This window comes from Protopterus annectens, chromosome 4.part0, assembly GCF_019279795.1.
Source record: "Protopterus annectens isolate FY-2018-M chromosome 4.part0, PAN1.0, whole genome shotgun sequence".
Lineage (NCBI taxonomy): Eukaryota > Metazoa > Chordata > Ceratodontiformes > Protopteridae > Protopterus > Protopterus annectens.
The window spans coordinates 129,338,921-129,358,186 of record NC_056733.1 but is presented as its reverse complement, the minus strand read 5'-3'; the positions used below and the strand labels follow the sequence as shown (position 1 = coordinate 129,358,186).

At 44.7% G+C, this 19,266-nt stretch overlaps 1 protein-coding gene across 1 annotated transcript in view; it reads right to left on the bottom strand.

Annotated features, from left to right (window-relative positions):
* LOC122800226 (dynein axonemal heavy chain 17-like) overlaps nt 1-19,266 on the bottom strand; it is a 17,083,451-nt gene that overhangs the window by 10,628,000 nt on the left and 6,436,185 nt on the right. The gene's annotated exons all lie outside the window — the stretch shown is intronic.

Sequence of the window (19,266 nt, the reverse complement as noted above, 5' to 3'; positions counted from 1 at the left end):
ATAGTCTCAGGATCTGCAAGAGGAGCCTTGTATAAGTGGTGATGAGTGTCCGGAACCCTGTAAAACCTATCGGGCTTGGCAGGGGCTGGAGGTAAAGTATCAGGAGCAGTGCAAGCATCATTGAATGCATCATCCACAACAGGAAGAACTGGAGGTATAGCTAAGGGCCTATGTTGCGGTAAGTGTAGAAAGGTCCTAAGCCTTTTTCTTGAATCTGAAAAATCTTGTCCCTGCCATTGGAATTGCTCTCTCATGGCATGTAAGGTTTCCCCAAAGGAAAATTCCTCTGGTGGAGAGGCAGAAGGTATAGATTCTTCAGCATCGGAATCTTCATAAGTAGAAAAGGGAGCTTCTGGATGGTCTGTATTGTCTGAATCATCAGAAGAGTCATCTGAGGACACTGGTTCAGGGGGCTCTGCTCTAGGTCTCTTTTCTGGAGGTTGAGAGGCCCTGTCTGGGTGAGATTGGGATCCCCTTATTAAAGAGATGAGATCCTCTGCCAGAGTAAGCATTTGGGAACTGGAACTGGGCCTGTGAGAGGGGGGCTTAACAGGCACAGACTTAGCAGTTTTGGCTGCTTTAGCCCTGGCAAAGGCCTTTATAGACATGGCTGCAGGAGGCCTAGCAGCACCACGTGCTGGGGTAGAGACATCCAAAGGGATGGTGTCCGATAATTCTAGAGAAGCCACATTAGTAGGCAAAATTTCAGAGGCCGATTCAACTGGGGTAGCAGGGGCCTCGGTAGTAGTCATGGATTCGGCTGAAGATTGACCCGTTTGCTCGGTTTCGGCCGAAACCGAGACACTCGCGGTTTGCTTAACCGTGGTTTCGGCCGAAACTGCGGACTGCGAGTGTCGGTCTTTTTCTTTGCGTTTCTTAACAATTTGAGAAGTCGGAGGATCCGACGGCATAATGGATGCAAAATCTGAGCCGAAAAACTGTTCAGCAAACTCCGACCGACGCCTAAGCGTTCGTCGGTTGAAGGAAGCACAGGCTAAACAGGCTGCTACGTCGTGGTCTGGGCCTAAACAAGGTAAGCAGTAAGAGTGGAAATCTTTATGAGGTATTTGTTTCCCACAAGTTAAACAGTTATTCACTTTTTCTGACATCGGCTGAGGCAAGAAAGAGTCCCCAACGGGGTACTTAGCTTTTTAGAAGTCGTATTCGGTAGTAGTAATCTCTGGATCTGACCGACCGGCACTTGCGAACAGCTTCTGCTTCGGGCGCCACGCGGCAAGAAAGACTGAGGAAAATGGCGTCGGCTGATGCCTTTATACCCGAAGGCCAGCAGAGATGACGTCGGGTGAAGTGCGACACCAGCCGAGGCCAGACCCAGACTTTGGAATCCGGCCGACCGAATGGCTGCCTGACGACAGGACAACCCATTTGTAAGGACTGCAGATGCATCCTTGAAGGACATCATCAGTATAGCCATGTACCAGAAGTGGTTTATCATAATGAGTATTGTAGTGCAAGAGGTGGAGAAGCAGTTGAAAGAGCTAGATAATAATCAGGGAACACTATGAGGTTACAATGTAAAGGTAGGATGTTTTGCAAAAGTTGATACAGCTTGGTATAGATGGTTACATGTTTGATGACAGAGTCTTAGAGCAGTTAGTGTATACTTACATAAGAGATACTGAAAACTAGCATAAAGCTGAGATGAAGGGAGCCAGATGGAGTCATAAGCTGAAGCTAATGAAAGGCAGAATGATAGAGGAGACAGAGAGAGATTATACAGAGAAGTGTATAATAAAGAAAGTACAGTTGTGTACACTTACCATAAATCTAGATGTTCGAGTGTATTCACTGGTGCAGTCATCACATTTGGCTTATCTGCTTGCAGTAGCCCTCAGTTGGCCTGATTAACAAAGTCTTGTGTCCTGCGTCGGTTGCTGACTCTTCTTCCCTGACGTCAGCTCATCAGGGGTATAAAACATGCAGCCGACAACATTATATAAGATTTTCTTGCCCCAGATGTCAGGTGACCCCTTAATGGGGAGCAATTAAATCTATAAATATACAAGGTTATACCTCCAACAAAAAAGCAAATACACCAAAAAGCTTTTGAGTATAGTAAAGGAGAGTAGAGGTATAGCCAAAAGAAGTAAGGGGACTGGAGGGAGGGTAACCAGGACTGCAACAGTGAATACACGCGAACATCTACATTTATGTTAAGTGTACACAACTGTACTATATTCTTCGTGTTTTACTGTTGCAGTCATCACATTTGGGTAGATTCCCAAAGCTAAGGATGGGAGGAGGAATTTAGATAGCATTAGGACCAGCTATAAGGCCCTGCAAGACTGCAGTGGCAAAGCCAGCTCTGGGTTTAGAGAAAATAGGCAAATGGTAATGCTTGGTGAAAGTATGTACAGAACTCCAGGTAGCAGCTTCTAGGACGTCCCTGGTAGGGACGCCTCTGAGAAAGGCTGCAGAGGTAGATGCAGCCCTGGTTGAGTGGGGTCTGATCCCCTGTGGGATAGGGTTTCCATGGTGCTTGTAGCAGAAATGAATGCAGTGGCCTATCCATTTTGAAATGGTTTGCTTTAAAATAGCCTTCCCCTCTGCCACTGCAGCCAAATGCCACCAGCAGTTGTTCAGATTTTGTTTGAGGTTTAGTACTGTCCAAGTAGAATCTAAGTTGTCTGTGCACATCTAAGGAGTGCAGTATCCATTCCCCTTTGTTCTGTGGATTAGGAAAGAAGGTTGGCAAATGAATGGACTGATTAAGGGCAACACTGGATACCACCTTGGGCATGAAGGAGGGATTGATCCTGAGGGACACCCTGTCCGCATGAAAGATGATGAAAGGCTCCACTGCCATAAGGGCCTGTAATTCAGATACCCTTCTTGCTGAAGGGATTGCTAAAAGGAAAGCTGTTTTCCAAGAAAGGAATTTTAAGTCTGCAGTAGCAGCAGGCTCAAAAGGAGGAAGAGTGAGTTTCTCCAATACAAAGTTAAGATCCCAGGCTGGAGCTGGAGCTCTCCTGGGTGGTCATAAATTTTTTGGCCCCTCTGAGGAACTGCTTGAGCTGTGGATGAGAGAAGAGAGGAGGTTCTGTGTTATAATGAGCTGAAATGGCTGAGGCATGAATTTTGATGGAGGATAAAGACAGGCCCTTGTGAAGCATCTCAGTTAAGTATTGTAAAATCTGAGGTAAATTGGGCACTGCTGTCCTCATCCCTTGAGACAGGTTCCAGGCACAGAATCCTTTCCATTTTTCAGCTTAAGATTTTCTAGTAGTAGGCCTCCTTGCCTCTAAAATGATATCCATCACTGGTTTACTGATGGATGGTAAAGGAGAGATTAGGTAATTAGCCAGGCTGCTAGGTTCAGTGTTTGAAGCTGAGGGGGCAGAATCTGGTTCTCCTGCAAGGACAATAGGGTAGGAGTCTGAGGCAGGTGCCATGGGGCCAACAGTGACACACACTGTGCAAGGGGGGGTACCAGTGTTGGTGTGGCCAGTCTGGTGCAATCAAAATCATCCTTGGTTTGTCTTATTTGATATTTAGTAGTACTTTGGAGAGCAGAGGCAAAGGAGGAAAGGCATAAGCTAATAGGTTTTTCCAACAGAAGGACAGAGCATCCACTTACCAAGCTTGTTTGTGGGGCATCCTTGTGCAAAATTTGTATAACTGATAGTTCTGGGGGGAGGCATACAGGTCTATATCTGGGCTCCCCCATTTGTTTGTCAATATGTTGAAAATCTTTGGTTCCAGTTTCCACTTGTGTGGGTCCATGAGGTTTCTGCTTAGTTCGTCTGCCAGTGTATTTAGTTTTCCTGGCAGGAACTGAGCTTGTAGATGCACTTGGTAGCTCAGGGCTGTGTTCCACAATGGCATGACTAGTCTGCAGAGGGGGTAAGTATGTGTAGCCCCCCTGCTTGTTTATGTACCATATAACAATGGTGTTGTCCGTCTTTACCATTAATTGTCCTGGAAGGATGTGGTCCTTGAAGGCTGTCAGAGCATTCTGTACAGCTAAGGATGTGGTCCTTGAAGGCTGTCAGAGCATTCTGTACAGCTAACATTTCTTTTTGATTGATATGCAGGTGCATTTGACTTGGGTCCCATTTGCTTGAATGCACTTCCCTGCCAGTTGAGCCCCACATGCATAGTCTAATGCATCTGTTGTTAGGGTTTGGGCGGCAGGGGGTAGTGTGAATGGTAATGCCTTGTTTTGGTGGCAGGCCTCTGCCCACCAAAGGAACTCTAGGCGTAGGCAAGGTATGAAAGGAATCATTGCTTCTAGATCCTGAGAATGTTGACACCATAGGCTTTTTAGATACCATTGTAGTTTCCTCATATGCAGTCTTGCATATGGAATTAGAAGAATGCAGGAGGCCATGAACCCCAAGGCTTGTAGTATTTGCCTTGCAGATAGCAGGGTGTTTGTGGCCACTTGTCTGAAGTAGATTGTCAAATGAATTTGTTTCTCTGGCATGAGGAAAGCTATCTGGGAAGTTGTATTCAAGCTTGCTCCCAGGAATATAATTTGCTGACAGGGTACCAGGTGTAATTTCTTTTCGTTTATGGTGTATTCCAAACAAGTTAGCACCCTTTGTACAAAGCCAGATGATTCAAAAGTATGTCCTGGCTTTCTGCTTGAATTAGACAATCGTCCAGGTGTGGGTATATTTGAATATTTCTTTGCCTGCAAAATGCAAAGACTGGAGCTAGGCACTTTGTGAATACCCTGGGAGCAGTAGATAAGCCAAAGGGCAGTGCAGAGAACTGATAGTGCAGGTAATCTGCTTTGAAGCATAGGTATCTTCTGCAAGATTCCCTGATTGGGATATGCAGGTATGCTTCCTTTAAATTTAGTATTGCCAACCAGGCGTCTTTGCCTAGCATAGGGAGCAACTGGTGAAGAGTCAGCATCTTGAATTTTGGAATCACCAAAAAGGTGTTTAGAGTAGACAGGTCCAGGATAGGACGCCATGAATTGTCTTTTCTGGGTACCAGGAGAAGTCTCGAGTAGAAACCTTGTCCCTTTTCCTCTTCTGGTATCAACTGAATAGCCCCCATGCTTAAGAGAGAAAGTACTTGCTTTTGAGCGGCTGCCCACTGATTTTGGGGTAGATCTGGCCACCAGCTTGGTGTTGGTAACGTGCGGAAGTGAAATCTGTATCCCTGGGACACTATATTTAAAACCCATTTGTCCTGGATAATAAGTTCCCAGTTCTTTGCATGAAGAGCAATCTTTCCCCCCAAAGGGGCAGTCAGTTGAGAAGTGCTTGGAAGTTTTAAAAAGAAGTCATTGAGACAGTTTACCATAGAGGGGAGTTTTATTACCCCCAGATTTGAAAGTGGAGGCCCCCCACTGCTTAGTCCTGTGCGTACCCTGGGACTGAAGCCTGGGAGTTCTGCTGGATCTGGGTTTGGACTGAGAAAGTCTGGGAGAAGCAGGAAAGGACCAGTTCTTGGAAGGCCAATACCTACTAAACCTTGGAGGTTGTACTTGTAAAAAATCTTTAACAGTTTGCATAGATTTAGGTTTTTCCTCCATCTTTTTAAGAACTTCTTCTGCCTTGTTGCCAAACAGGCGGTCCTGGTTTAAGGGAGCATTCAGTGATTTTGCTTTAACATGATCTGGCAAGGATTGCTCCTTAAGCCAAGCATACCTTCTAAGTACAGACTCAGTTACAGCAGCCCTGCAAGATGCCTCTAGTGAATCAAAATCACATTGCAAAGTATGTTTTCCAACTTGTTCAGATGAATGCAGTAAATCCTGTAAATCGTTATTTTCAGCACAATCAGGAATCAACATCATTTTCTGTTTAAGCAATCCAATAATATGCTGCTGATACTTTAACATATGAAACTGGCAGTTTAAGGCCCTAATGGCCAAAGTCTTATCCCATCTATCCAGCGCCCTGGAGTCTCTATCAGAGGAGGTAGGATTTTTGGCAGTAGTAGCTTTAATGCCCTTGGGTCCCTGTGAAATGGTCTCAGGATCCGCAGTAGGATTTTTAAAAAGGAACATGTGAGAGTCAGGGATCCTATATTATATATCAGGTTTTCTGGGAGAAGGAGATAAAGAGTAAGGGGCCAAGCTAGATTCCGAAAAGGCATCATCAACAATGTCTAGTACAGGAGGTATGGCTAAAGGCCTGTGCTGGGGCAGGAGTAAGAAATCCCTAAGCCTCTTTTTAGAATCAGAGAAATCCTGACTTTCCCAACAAAAATGCTCCTTGAGAGTATGCAAGGTTTCACCAAAAGAGAAATCCTCTGGGGGGGGGAAGCAGAGGGAATAGAGTGCTCAGCATCAGAATCCTCATAGGTAGATAAGGGTAAATCCTGGTCATCAGAGGAAACAGAAAATTCAGAATCCTGGTCAGAAGAAGGCTGGCTTCTCCTGATTAAAGTAATAAGGACTTCAGCCATTCTTATTACTTGTTTTTTAGGCATAGAGGCCTGACCATGCAGTCTGGGTGTCAGTTTTCTAGGCATGGTTCGAATTTTAGGCCTTGAAGAAGAAGATGGCATCGGTTAAATACGCAAGTCAGTAGGCCTGAATACACCCGCAGTAGCCGGTGCCTGCACAGCGGCTCCGGACCCATCCAAGGTAAAGACATCCGCAGGTTCCACAGTTGAAGTATCTCACGGCATACTGGACTCCGAATGGGTCTCAGTAGAGGCCTGCGAAAGCTCCTCACTGATTACCAGCGAACTGGCGACTGGCTTAGGAGAAGCGTCATCGGCAGCTTTGGAACTAGGTTGCCTGTCTCTGTCTTTATTTTTGCGTTTTTCAGAATGTCAGTAGTCAGATGGCTTACCGAAGACATATCAGGATAATTGAACCGAGCACCAAAATATTTAGAAGCGAATATATACCAACAACGGATAGTTCGTGGTTTAAATAAGGCACAAAACCGACAGCGAGGTACGTCATGGTCAGGGCCTAGGCAAGGAATACAGTACGAATGAAAATCTTTATGAGGTATTTGCTTTCCACAAGTAATGCAATTATTTACTTTTACTGACATCGGTTTAGAGCAAGAAAAAGTTTCCCCAATGGGGTACTTAGTTTTTAGTTGAAGACTTCGGTTCTGAAACTCGAAAACGAAAATTTCAGAAGTTGGCGGACCGGCACTTGCGAACTGCTTCTGCTTTGCTCAACGCACGGCAAGAAAGACTGATGTTGTAGATGTCTTGTTAGGTACACACCAAAAGGGGCGTTGTACTCTATAATGGGGCTAATGAGTGATGAGTAGAGGGGAAAAATTACCTCTTTTTTCCTGGATGAGAAACTTTTTGTGATGAGGTGTGCCACATAGAAGGATTTCCTGTGGCGATGTGATTGTCAAAGGAGAGACTACTGTCCACCTGTGTCCCAAGGTCTCTTATCACACTTTCAGTGTTAAGTAGACTACCACCTATGTGGTAGCTCTTGGGTACATAGTTTTTACCAAAGGGGATGACAATGCACTTTTTGACATTGGGCTTGAGGCCATGGCTTTGACACCAGGCATCTGTCTCCATGAGGCCCTTTTGTAGGATGTCCACATAGTTAGGAGTTTCGATTATGGCTCCTAGTTTGCAGTCATCTGCTAACTTCATTAGCCAAAGACCTTCTGTGTTAGCCTGTACTTCAGAAAAGTAGATACCAAACAGGAGAGGACCCAGGACTGAACCCTGTGTTACTCCACTTGTCACTGATCTGAAGTCAGATTTGGAGTCTGCTACTTTCACAGTGTGGGTTCTGTCAGTGAGCCAGTTGGCAATCCATCTTCTGACATAGGGATTTATACCTAGTTTAGTGAGTTTATCTATGATTCCAGAGTGGGGGATGGTGTCGAAAGCCTTGGCGAGATCTAGATAGGCTGTGTGAACCACCTTATCCTCATCTACGGCTTTGGCGACTGCTTCAAAGAAGTCTATCAGGTTTAGGAGACATGATCTGCCTTTTACAAACCTGAACTGGGTGAGGTCCAGAGTTTGGAGATTATCAATGTCTCTGTGTATAAGATCCATGATGATACGTTCCATGGCCTTACAGACCAGGCTCGTTAGGCTAATGGGGCAGTAGCTCCCGGGGTCCGTGGTGGCTCCTCCTTTGTGCAGTGGGTTAACCATCACTGTGTGCCATTCAGTGGGCACAAAGCCTAAGGTGAGACTATGACTGAACATAGTGCTTAGGTAGGGTGCCAGTTCATTCTGCAGTTCGAGTAGAATGCAGCCTGGGATGTTGTCAGGTCCCATGGATGCTGTGTTCTTGGCTTTGGAGAGTGTGGTTTTTACCTGTGCAGCTGTGATTACAGGAACTTTGCATTCTTCTGATATAGAGATGGGGGTGAGAGGGGTAAAAGTTAGCAATGAACCCTATCTGCCAGGATGTTGGCAATATCAGCTGGTTCTGTATATTTAGTGCCATTGTGCTGTAACTCAGAGCATATCTTAGTGTTGCCATTGAGATTCTTGACATAGCTATAGAATGCTTTGTGTTTGTCTTTAGAATCAGTGGCGATTTTGTTTTCGTAACCAGCTTTGGAAGATTTTATGAGGGATCTCAGCTTCTTACTGAGGCTGACCAGGGAGTTCCTCCAGTCATAGGATTTTACTCTTTTTTTGCAACAGTTTCTTTCTTCTGTTGTAGAGTTTGTTTATGGCAGGGGACCACCAGATTGGCTTCCTTTTTTGGAGGACAGCATCTTGGTTCTGTTAGGGATTGCACAATCCATGCACTCGTGTAAGTGCTTATAAAGTGCATTTGCGTAGGATTCAGCAGTCCATCTGCATGGGTGTAGTGAAGTTTGCCACTTCTGTCTTAAGAAGCGTGAAGTTGGCTTTGGAGAAATTTTTTACGATGGTTTCCCTAATGGGGGGTGGGAGCGGGATGTGGATGTATAGGGTGATTAGCTTGTGGTCGGATCTGACCAACGAGGAACTGACCTCTGGTGTGGAACACCAGTCACCCATGTTGATAATAACCAGGTCTAGGATATTGATGCCCCTGGTGAGGGTGTGGATAAGTTGATCCAAGGCATTGGGATTTATGAATTCCAGAAAACGTTGAGCAAAAGAGTTGGTACATGATTAGTTTTCCCAGTTAATGGTGGGGTAGCTGAAATTGCCCATTATTAGGGTGTTGGGTTGCACCCTAATATTTTCCAGTGTATAAAGAAATGAGGAGTAGGAATCCTGGGACATGGTGGGGGATCTGTAGCAAGTTACAATTTGGATTGCGGTCTTGCCCAGAGTTAGTTGCACTTGGATAATCTCAAATGCATTACGCTGAGCAGCTAGCCTGGAGGTGTGGATATCCTTAATGAATATGGACACGCCTCCGGCTTTAGTGTTTCGGTCCAGGTTAGGTGGCCGAAAGGTGTGGTATGAATTATAGCCTGGTAATGCAGGGGTGCTCTCTGAAGCCTTGAACCAGGTCTCTGTCACTGCACAGATGTCGATGTTCTCCATTTTAAGGAGTGCCTCGAGTGAATACATTTTGAGGTTTAGAATTCTAGCATTGAATACCATTACCCTCAGATTTTACTTGCTTGTACCTGTTAAGGTGGTGAATTTGTCATTTGAACCTTGCCTAAAAAAGGCACTAAAGGGGTGGCAAGAACCTTAGCCAGTATCCGGAATCCCAAGGGTGACAGGTGCAGGCCATCTCTGACAAAGCATCGTGGTCTGTCAATCATGTCATCCCAGGCAGACAGATACTGGATCCCCTTAGAATGACACCAGAAGCTTAGCCAATTGTTGAAGTCAGTCATTTTGTCCTTGTACTGTGGTATCTTTCTGGGTGATGGCAGGATGCTACTCCGGGCTAGGGTCATACCTGCCAGGGCTACAAGATCGGAGAGCTCCTCCATGTGTCTTTTCATGTAGTCCAGGGAAGTATGTCTCATGTCATTCACGCCAACATGGACAATGATAGAGTCATGGAGTGACTTGAGTTCATGCATTATGTGGCGGATCTTGGCAACTGACAGGCACCTGACAGTAACTTTCTCCTTGTTTAGCCTGGTGAGTGGAATATCATTGTGCCTGACTACAGAGTCACCTATGACTAGAGTGTTGGGTATGTTGTTATGCCTTATGGGCTGTGGTTGAGTGGCACACTGAGTTTGTGGGCTATGTGTCATTTGGGTTGTGTTGGGGGGTGGAGGTTGCTTGTATTTCTGCTTTGAAGGTCTCTGTTGCTTGAGCAGATTTTTATTGAGAGCCTCTGTGAATGTAGGTGTGTGTTTCGTGTTTCTGTGTGTGTGGTTTGGTGGTGTAGGTTTTGAGGGACTATGTGATGAGTGTGGTGTGGTGCAAGTGTTTACCTTCTCCTCTAGAGTGTCTAGTGCAGTCTTGGGTGAAGAGAGTTTTGCTTCCAGTTTGGCTATATAAGTGCATCTCACACAGGTTGTAGTGTTGGGTGGTAGGAGGAGAGGGTTATCTGTGTACATGAGGCAATTGCTGCATTGCCCCAAGATGCCCAGATTCATCAGGTGACAGGCGAAAACACTGGGAGCTGATGCTTAGACATGGCTGGATAGGTGCTTATTTATTAAGTACTAAAAACTGTTTTCCTCTACACAAGTTAGAAAAGTTGAGGAGAGTTGCCTAGTGGGTCTGGTAAGCCAGTTGGCATAATTACTTTTCACGCTCTTTTGTTGGAGGGGTGCTAATTTGTTTAAGATCCTAAGACATGTAGAGTTAAACAACTGTACTGCTTCATCGAGGGGGGAGGGTTTTCAGTACATCCCAAATGAGGTTGTACAGAGTTTCATTTAGGATGATTGGGCAAAAGTGGGATAGGTCTCTGATTTGTTTACACTGGTGTTTACTTGGCATTGGGGTATTTTTATGTATTATAAAGGCAGGTAGTTGGCCACTAATACCGTTGGGTAGAGTGCCTGTGGAGGAGATTTTCCTAGTGTCAGACATAATTCAATCCAGGATAGAGCCACTGTTGCTGTTTTTATTAGATCTGGTTATATTGGTGACTAGCTGAGTAAAGTTGTATAGGTTTATGGTGGTGGACGGATAGTGATGTGAAATGTCAAACCAGTTGATATTCACATTGCCTAGAATGATTGCTTCATATTTTATGTTGTTTGAGATGCAGGCTAGAATTTCTTCTAATGTGGCAATGTTATTGCCTGGAGGGATATGCAGGGCTACAATACAGAGACTTTTGTTGTCATTCATTCATTCTTAGGAGGGATATAAGCATTTCGGCAGTGGAAAGCTGAAAGACAGACTTGGTGTATGGGACTATATTAGAGTTATTTGGGTATATCAGTGCGACACCCCCACCTTTTTTACGAGTCTGTCAGACCTTAAGCAGGCATAGCCAGGAGTAGAAATTTGGTATTTTTAATGTAGGGTTTTAATCATATCTCAGTAGTGGCTATAAAATCTGGCTAGTTGTCCGCTATCCAGGTGTGGAAGTCTGTGAATTTGTTTCTGATACTTTGAAGGGTGATGGTGGTGAAGTTAAGTGGATTAGATTGGTGAAGAGAGGAGGTGGTGAGTCCAGGGTTGAGATGTAGGTCTCCACATTAGGCTAGATTTAAGTATATATTTGGGAGGGTGATGGGGTGTTGTTTCTTTTTTGTTATATAATGGTAATGGAAAGTCAGGTTTGTTTTGGTGCTCTTTTGTATGGCAAGGATTTCTAATCTGTAGTATAGGATGGTGTAGGTTGGATATAGGCTAGAGGATAGGCACAAGAAAGTAGTAAGAGATGGAGTTTGTAAAGAAGTGATAGATGTAGGCTGCCATAATTATAGGGTATGTGAAATCCTGTTAGCAGCAATAGAAGATACAGGGAGAGAAACAGGGAGAAAAGTAGTACGTAAATGGTAATTGACATGGTGGAAAATAGAGATGGTTAGCTTAGAAGACTGTGAGAGAATGTTATAATAAGTTGGAGGAGGATAGTGCAAGATGTGAGGGCTAGAGAAAACAGTGAAGATGTGAAGGTTAATTAATGAATCAAAGGGATGGGGGGAGAAAGGTAAATCGGAACTGATTACCTGGAGTGTCTCATTGGATAGGTGGAATTAGTAGGAGGAGCTAATGGAGGGATAAATCTAAGTGACGTGGGGGTGAGTGAGAATGGGGTTAGGGTAGGGGAGCAGAGTAAGCCTGAGCGTAACGAGGGTGAATGGAGTGGGTTGTCCCTGGCCTTGGTTATAGCTTGAGTAAAAAACAAACAGCAAGGTAAGTTTTGATAGATTAGAGAATGCTTGCAGTGTAAGGAAAAGATAAGAATTGTATGTAGGCTGTTTGTAGAGGTTATATTTTCCTGAGGGGAGAGGGGTTAGAGACTGTTGGCAGGACAGGGAGAGAAATGAAGGAGAGGTGACACAGGAAAAAGTTACAGAGAAAGGACAGACAAAAGGTTAGAGATATAGTTTACACAAGTGACTGCAAGTCACTAAGCACTTTTGCAGAAAATGCTGATGTATGTCTCTACAAAGTTAACTACAAGTACCAGGGGAACTGTTCAGCCTGAGCAGGAGAGGATAGTGGGGCAGCAGGAGGCAGTGGGGGAAAGAGTGGTGACAGGTGATGTATGAGGGAGCTGTCTGTTAGGAGTAAAGGGATAGAAACAAATAATAATTTTATTTATTTAATTATTTTACATTTGTTGGCCAGGATAATCCATCTGGGTGTGAGCCCATTTTCAGCGGAGGCCCAGGGAGAAAAGCTCCAATAAAACAAGAACAACATTGACTGGTACAGTGTCGGTTTTACATAGAATTTAACAAAAATATCTAGGGACAATAAAGAAAGTACAATATACAATAGGCACTTTAGTGAAAAGGAGAAAGTTATTACAATATAGTTAAGTCATATATATATATATATATATATATATATATATATATATATATATATATATATATACATTTTTTGTTGAGGGCAGGGGTCCATCTTTAGTTGATCATTTGAGTATACTTTAATAAGTGTACATATGTATAACCTTACAAAAAAAAAGAAATTGTCAAATTATACTCATTGTAGGTAGCTGATAGGTGGTGTTAACAAGTGGGAGTGGGGTATACATGGAGACTATAAAATTTAGGGGATGAAATTTGATGTGGGCTTATGTAGCATAATAATAAAATAATAATACTTCTGGTCAGTTGAGTTTACATACATTAAGTGAATGGGACAAAGATACTAGGTTGTATGGTCAGGTATCCAGCGGGAGGAATGAGAGCTTTCCCTTTGGTTTCAGCTTGGTTCTTTGGACTCTCAGGGTCTGCCATGAGGAAGATACAGTTGGTTGAGGATGTGCGTCCTGATAAAAAAGGAAGAAAGATCTTGTAAATTACAGTAAAGATGCTGATAACACTACCAGTAATACCTGAGTAATATGATAGTGTGGATAGGAAGGCATATAAATATAGAGGCAACAGTGGTAGGAGGATGGGGAGAGTCAATATAAAGACAGGATAAGATGGAGAAGGCGGTGGATAGAAGAAATTAAGTGGTGAAATGGGTAATAAAATAGATGGGGAAGAAAGTCAAAGAGAAATAAGAATTGCAGAGAAAGGAGTATGCATAGGTCAGATAGAGAGTTTATGTATTAGTGAGGCTCTCCAGTTCGATCTTTGACTGGGGTGCCTTCTGTGCGGAGTCTGCATGTCCTCCCTGTGGTCGCATGGGTTTCCTCCGGGTGCTCCAGTTTCCTCCCACATCCCAAAGACATGCTGTAGGTGGATTGGACACTTTAAATTGGCCCTAGGCGTGAATGTGTGTGCTTTCTGTGGAAGGTTGGGCACCGGGCTGGCAACTCAACACCATAAAACTCCACTACCAATCATGAGAAGACAGGTGATCCGCGGTGGCGACCCCTAACCCCTAAAAGCCGAAAGAAGAAGAAGTAGGCATAGATAGAATGAAAGTACTGTTTACCGTAAGCAGCACAAACAAAAGGGAGGTCCGGGATAAAAAAGTGCAGAGGAAAAGAAAGTGAATGGAGACGTTTCAGCTAAATGAAAGTGAACAGCATAAGAAATGTGCAGGGCAATATGTGCACTAAGACATTGCTATTGGGTTAAGTTTAACTGCAACAAAAAACTGTAAAATATGAATTGGGAGCTCGGACAGAACACCATGTAAAACCGGGACCCAGAGAATATAAGCCAGAAGACAATAATCTGTTTCCGTTCTCCTAGACAGCAGCGAAGCAGAGGTTAGCACGCCTGTCTAATTAATGCATTAACTATCAATGGAATTGGAGTGTGTTAGTCTGAAAGAGAGGGCAACAGGAAGAAAACATACAATTCCTGTTTAAGATTTTGGGGTAACTATGCCACTTAGTGGATAAGTCAAGATACTACATTATTCTGTGCCTTTAAGCAAGAGGAAATGCAGAATATGCGGAGGACAGTATATAGATTATTTGTCGGATTCCTTTGCAGCATGGTATCCGTGCTCTTATTAACCATAAAGACAGGCTATTAGTAAATTCCTGGGATTATTTAACATTAGTAAATGATGCAACACACTAGGCATCTCCACCATACATTGTGTTAGTCTGCATAAAGTTTTAAGCGAGAAGCTGTTGTACAAGTATTATACAATGACACCATCTATCAATTATACGAAAAAAGAAGTTATGTACTCACAATAACGTTCCATTTTGGTAGTTCATTTCTCCCTTCATTCTTACATATGGGTTCGGAGCAGAGGATACAAACCTCAAAGTCTCTCAGTTGGCTCGTGGCAAGGTAGGTATCCCATAGTGCACTAGTAAGAATCCCCAGATCTTGTTTGCTGCTAACAATAAAAGTGATAGAAAAGTTATCCACAAAGAACAACAAAGATGAAAGGTCTCTACCCTAGCAAAGGCAATACCATCCTGTCTCCAGATCCTCCAAGGATACATGGACGGGGGGTAGGTGGGTGGGTTCATAAGAATGAAGGGCGAGATGGACTACAAACATGGAATTTTATGGTGAGTACATAACTTCTTTATGTTCTGTAGTACTATCTCGCCTTCATTCTTACATATGGGACAGAGTCCCTAGCACCATTTTCTCAGGTGGCTCTTGGGAATATACTCTTAAGAACTGTGGAACCAAAGGAGGCTCTACCCCTTCAGGTCAAATCCAATTTGTAATGAGTAAAAAAGGTATGAGGAGTAACCAAGTTGCTGCTGCACACATACTGTCAACTGGAACTCTGGCTTGAAAGGCAGAAGATGTGGATAGGGATCTGGTAGAATAAGAAGTTATGTACCTACCACAACGTTCCATGTTAGTTGTCTTCTTCTCGCCTTCTTTCATGCTGGATGGGTTCGGAGCCAGTCCTCGGCTCTGATTTGGCCTATACTATAGCTTGAGAGCTATTTTTACTGCCTCGAGGCAGCCCTATATCCCACAATACCATGTGCTAACTCCCCAGATCTCGTTGACAGCTAACACATAGTATAGTTTTATTGTTACCAAAAAATAAGCCATTATATAAAAATACGGTCTACCTGCTGGTAATGCTCATGATACGGGTAACCCTGAATAACTATGTATCATGAAAGAAAAGGACTCAGAGACCTTCAAGTCTGTCCAGGCTAGGGGGCAGGAGGGACGCAAGAAAGAAGGCGAGAAGAAGACAACTAACATGGAACGTTATGGTAGGTACATAACTTCTTAATGTTAAGTTGTCATTCTTGCCTTCATTCTTGCTGGATGGGACAGCGTCCCTAGCACCTTGGTCCTGGGTGGCTCAACGGAACAGACTCCTGAGTACGGTGGAACCAAAGTCAGCTCTATTTCTGGAGGCAATATCAAGTTTGTAATGGGTAATAAAAGTATGATGAGAAGCCCATGTAGCTGCTGCACAAATGGCATCTAATGGTAACCTTGCTTGAAAGGCTGTTGAGGTTGATAGTGCCCTGGTTGAAAGAGCCTTAGGTCTTGAAGGAAGTTGTTTGTGTCTCAACTCGTAGACAAAGGTAATGATGGATGCTAACCATCTGGAAAGAGTTACCTTTGATACTGGAAGTCCTTTCTTTCCTTCAGCATAAGAGAGGAAGAGCTGTTTTGATTTTCTGAATTGTTTTGTCCTGTCTAGATAATACCGCAGTTGACGATGAACATCCAAGGAATGTAGTTTCTGTTCAGCCCTGTTTGAATAATTTGGAAAGAAAACAGGCAAGTCAATAGTGTGGTTCAGATTTGATTCAGAAGAAACTTTTGGTAGAAAGGAAGGATTTGTTCCGAGAGCTACCCTGTCTTTATGAAAAACCAAATAAGGGGGATGGACAGACAAGGCCTGATGTTCTGACGCCCTTCTGGCAGATGTTATAGCCACCAAAAACAGAGTTTTCCAAGAGAGAAGCTTGAGGGAACAAGAAGCTGCAGGCTCAAAGGGAGGGAGAATTAATGAAGTTAACACCAAATTTAGATCCCATTGTGGAGGAGGATCCTTAATGGGAGGTCTGAGCAAGAAGATGCCCTTGAGGAAAGCTTTACAGAGTTTATGGGACATAATACTGGTTTCCAAGAGCCCTACATGAAAATTGGCAATGGCCGCTAGTTGTACTCTGATAGTGGCCGACGACGACCCTGAATGAAAAAGCTCCGCCAGAAAATCTAGAACTTTATGAATTGGTGCATTAAAAGGATCTAGGGACCTAGCTTCTGCCCAGAACAAAAAACGCTTCCATTTACTCGCATAAGTCTTCTTAGTATTGGAATTATGGGAGGCAAAAATGATATCACGGACAGGAAGAGAAATAAAGGGAAGCCTGGCTATGGTTGGAAGTGGAGCAACCAAGCTGTGAGGCTGAGGGACTGAAGAGACAGGTGCGGCTTGCCCGTCAGATGGGTCAAAAGGTCTGGAAATGGTTCCAGATGCCAGGGCTGTTCCAGTAGATAACGGTGCAGGAACGGAAACCATACTTGTCGAGGCCAGTATGGAGCAATGAGGATCATTTTGGATCTCAATGCGGTTGCTTTCAGAATTAACTGCGGAATCAACGGAAAAGGGGGAAAAGCGTGTAGAAGACCCCGAGGCCAATCGTGGACAAGAGCGTCTCTGGGGGAATGGCCTGGTAGAGGGAAGAGTGCGAAGAAGTCGAGGCACTTGCTGTTTTGAAGTGTTGAGAAAAGGTCGCAGCAAGGCTGGCCCCACTTCTGGAAAATTCTCTCTGCAACCACTTGATTTAGAGACCACTCGTGAGGCATGAGAATTGTTCTGCTCAGTCTGTCCGCTATGACGTTGGACCTCCTGGGGATGTGCGTTGCTATCAGAAACCGTTGAGAGGAGATCGCCCACTGCCAAAGTCTGAGTGCTTCTCGACATAGGGGGTAGGACTTTGTTCCGTCCTGCTTGTTTATGTACCACACTACAGACATATTGTCTGTTTGAACTGCTATAGTCCCGTGGGAAGAGAGTCCTGAAAGGCTTGCAACGATAAAGGCACTGCTCTCATCTCCAGGACATTTATGTGCAGGTGGCATTCTAATTGTTGCCATGTGCCCTGGACAGTCCTGCCCTGATATTGCCCCCCCCCCACCCGATCAGGGAAGCATCTGTTGTCACCGTGGCAACTGGAGGGGGAAGAACAAAGGGTCTGCCCTGAAGAAGTTGAGAGAAGACCATCCACCAGGAGAGGTGTTTTTTGCAAGTTGGGGTTATCAAAATGTTGTGAGTCATTGGGAGCTGTTGAAAGGACCACTGAGAAAAAAGCATCCACTGGAGAATTCTCATGTGGAAGCGGGCTAAGGGGAGAAGGAGAATTGCCACTGCCATGAGGCCTAATGTTTTCAGTATTAACTTGACTTGAATTCTGTTGGACTGAAACATAAACTGAACATTCCGCCGTATGTCTGTCACTCTCTGAGGTGGTAATGTTGCAGACATTTCTGTGGTGTTTAACACTGCACCTATGAAGTTTATACATTGACAAGGCGACAAGGAGGATTTTGCGAAATTTATGGAAATACCTAGTTTGTTGCAAATGCGAATGGTGTAATCCCTGGCTATGATAAGATGCTGCTTGGTGGTAGCTTTAATGAGCCAGTCGTCTAAATATGGAAACACCTGGAATCCTTTTTGTCTCAGGTGAGCCGTGACCACTGCCAAACATTTGGTGAACACCCAGGGGGGGGCTGTGGTGAGACCAAAGGGCAGGGCTCTGAATTGGTAATGACTGGCTCCCAGCCGGAAGAGGAGAAACCTCCTGGAGCGCCTGTGTATCTTTACATGATAGTACACGTCCTGAAGGTCTAATGAGCACATCCAGTTGTCTCTGCCCAAGAAGGGCAGAATGGACTGCAGCGTTACCATCCGAAATTTTGTCTTCTGCACAGACTTGTTCAGTCTGCTGAGGTCCAAAATGGGTCTCCAGTCTCCTGTCTTTTTTGGTACCAAAAAGAACCTGGAGTACATTCCGGATCCTAGCTGGTCTGCTGGGACTGCCTGGATGACTCTTTTTTCTAACAGCTTTTTTATCTCTAGCTGTGCCTGACCCCTTTGTCCGGGTGGTACGTCTGGGAGGGGTCTTGGCGGTTGGATCGGAGGGGAAATAAAGGGGATTTTGTAACCCTCGGATATGATTGACTGTACCCATTTGTCTTGAGAGAGGGATTGCCAGGCTTCCGGGTACAGAGATAATCTTCCCCCGACTGCCTCCGAAGGTGGACAGTCGGGCAGCTTCTCAGGGATGCTGAAAGGGTTGGTCAGGGAAGGATTCCCTGGAACCCTGGTTCTGTGGACCCCCTCTGACCCTGGGGCAGCATCTATTATTGTTCCCCCCTCTGCCTCTGGGGGGAAGTTCACCATGTGCGGCAGGCACGACTCCCTGTGGTTTGCGGAACCTCATCTTTCCACCCTTCTGACCTTTAGGATATGGTCTAGATGGTGTGGAAAAATGGACTCCCACGGCAGAGAGAGTCTTACCATCCTGCTCACACCTGGTGAGGGTATTCTTCACCTGAGGTCCAAACAACTCTGAACCATCAAAGGGAGTGTTTGGTGAAGGACGCCTTGAAGGGATCAGCAAAATTAGAGTCGCATCCAGGCGTGATGTCTTAACGCAACACCTGTGCCTGCGGCCCTACTCGCTCCATCAGCTGCATAAGAGATAAGCCGCATGGAGGTGTTGGCAATGGAATTCAGGGTAGCCAGCTGGGAGTTAATCTTGTCCTGATACCCCGCAGCAGAAGGATTCTGTATGGTTTCACCCAGTTCTTTGAGCAAATCTCTCTGAAGGCGGGTGAAATGACATAAATAGTTCAGTGACCGCATGGCAAAGGTCGCTGAAGCAAATGTCCGCTTACCGTACCTGTCCAGAGTCCTGGA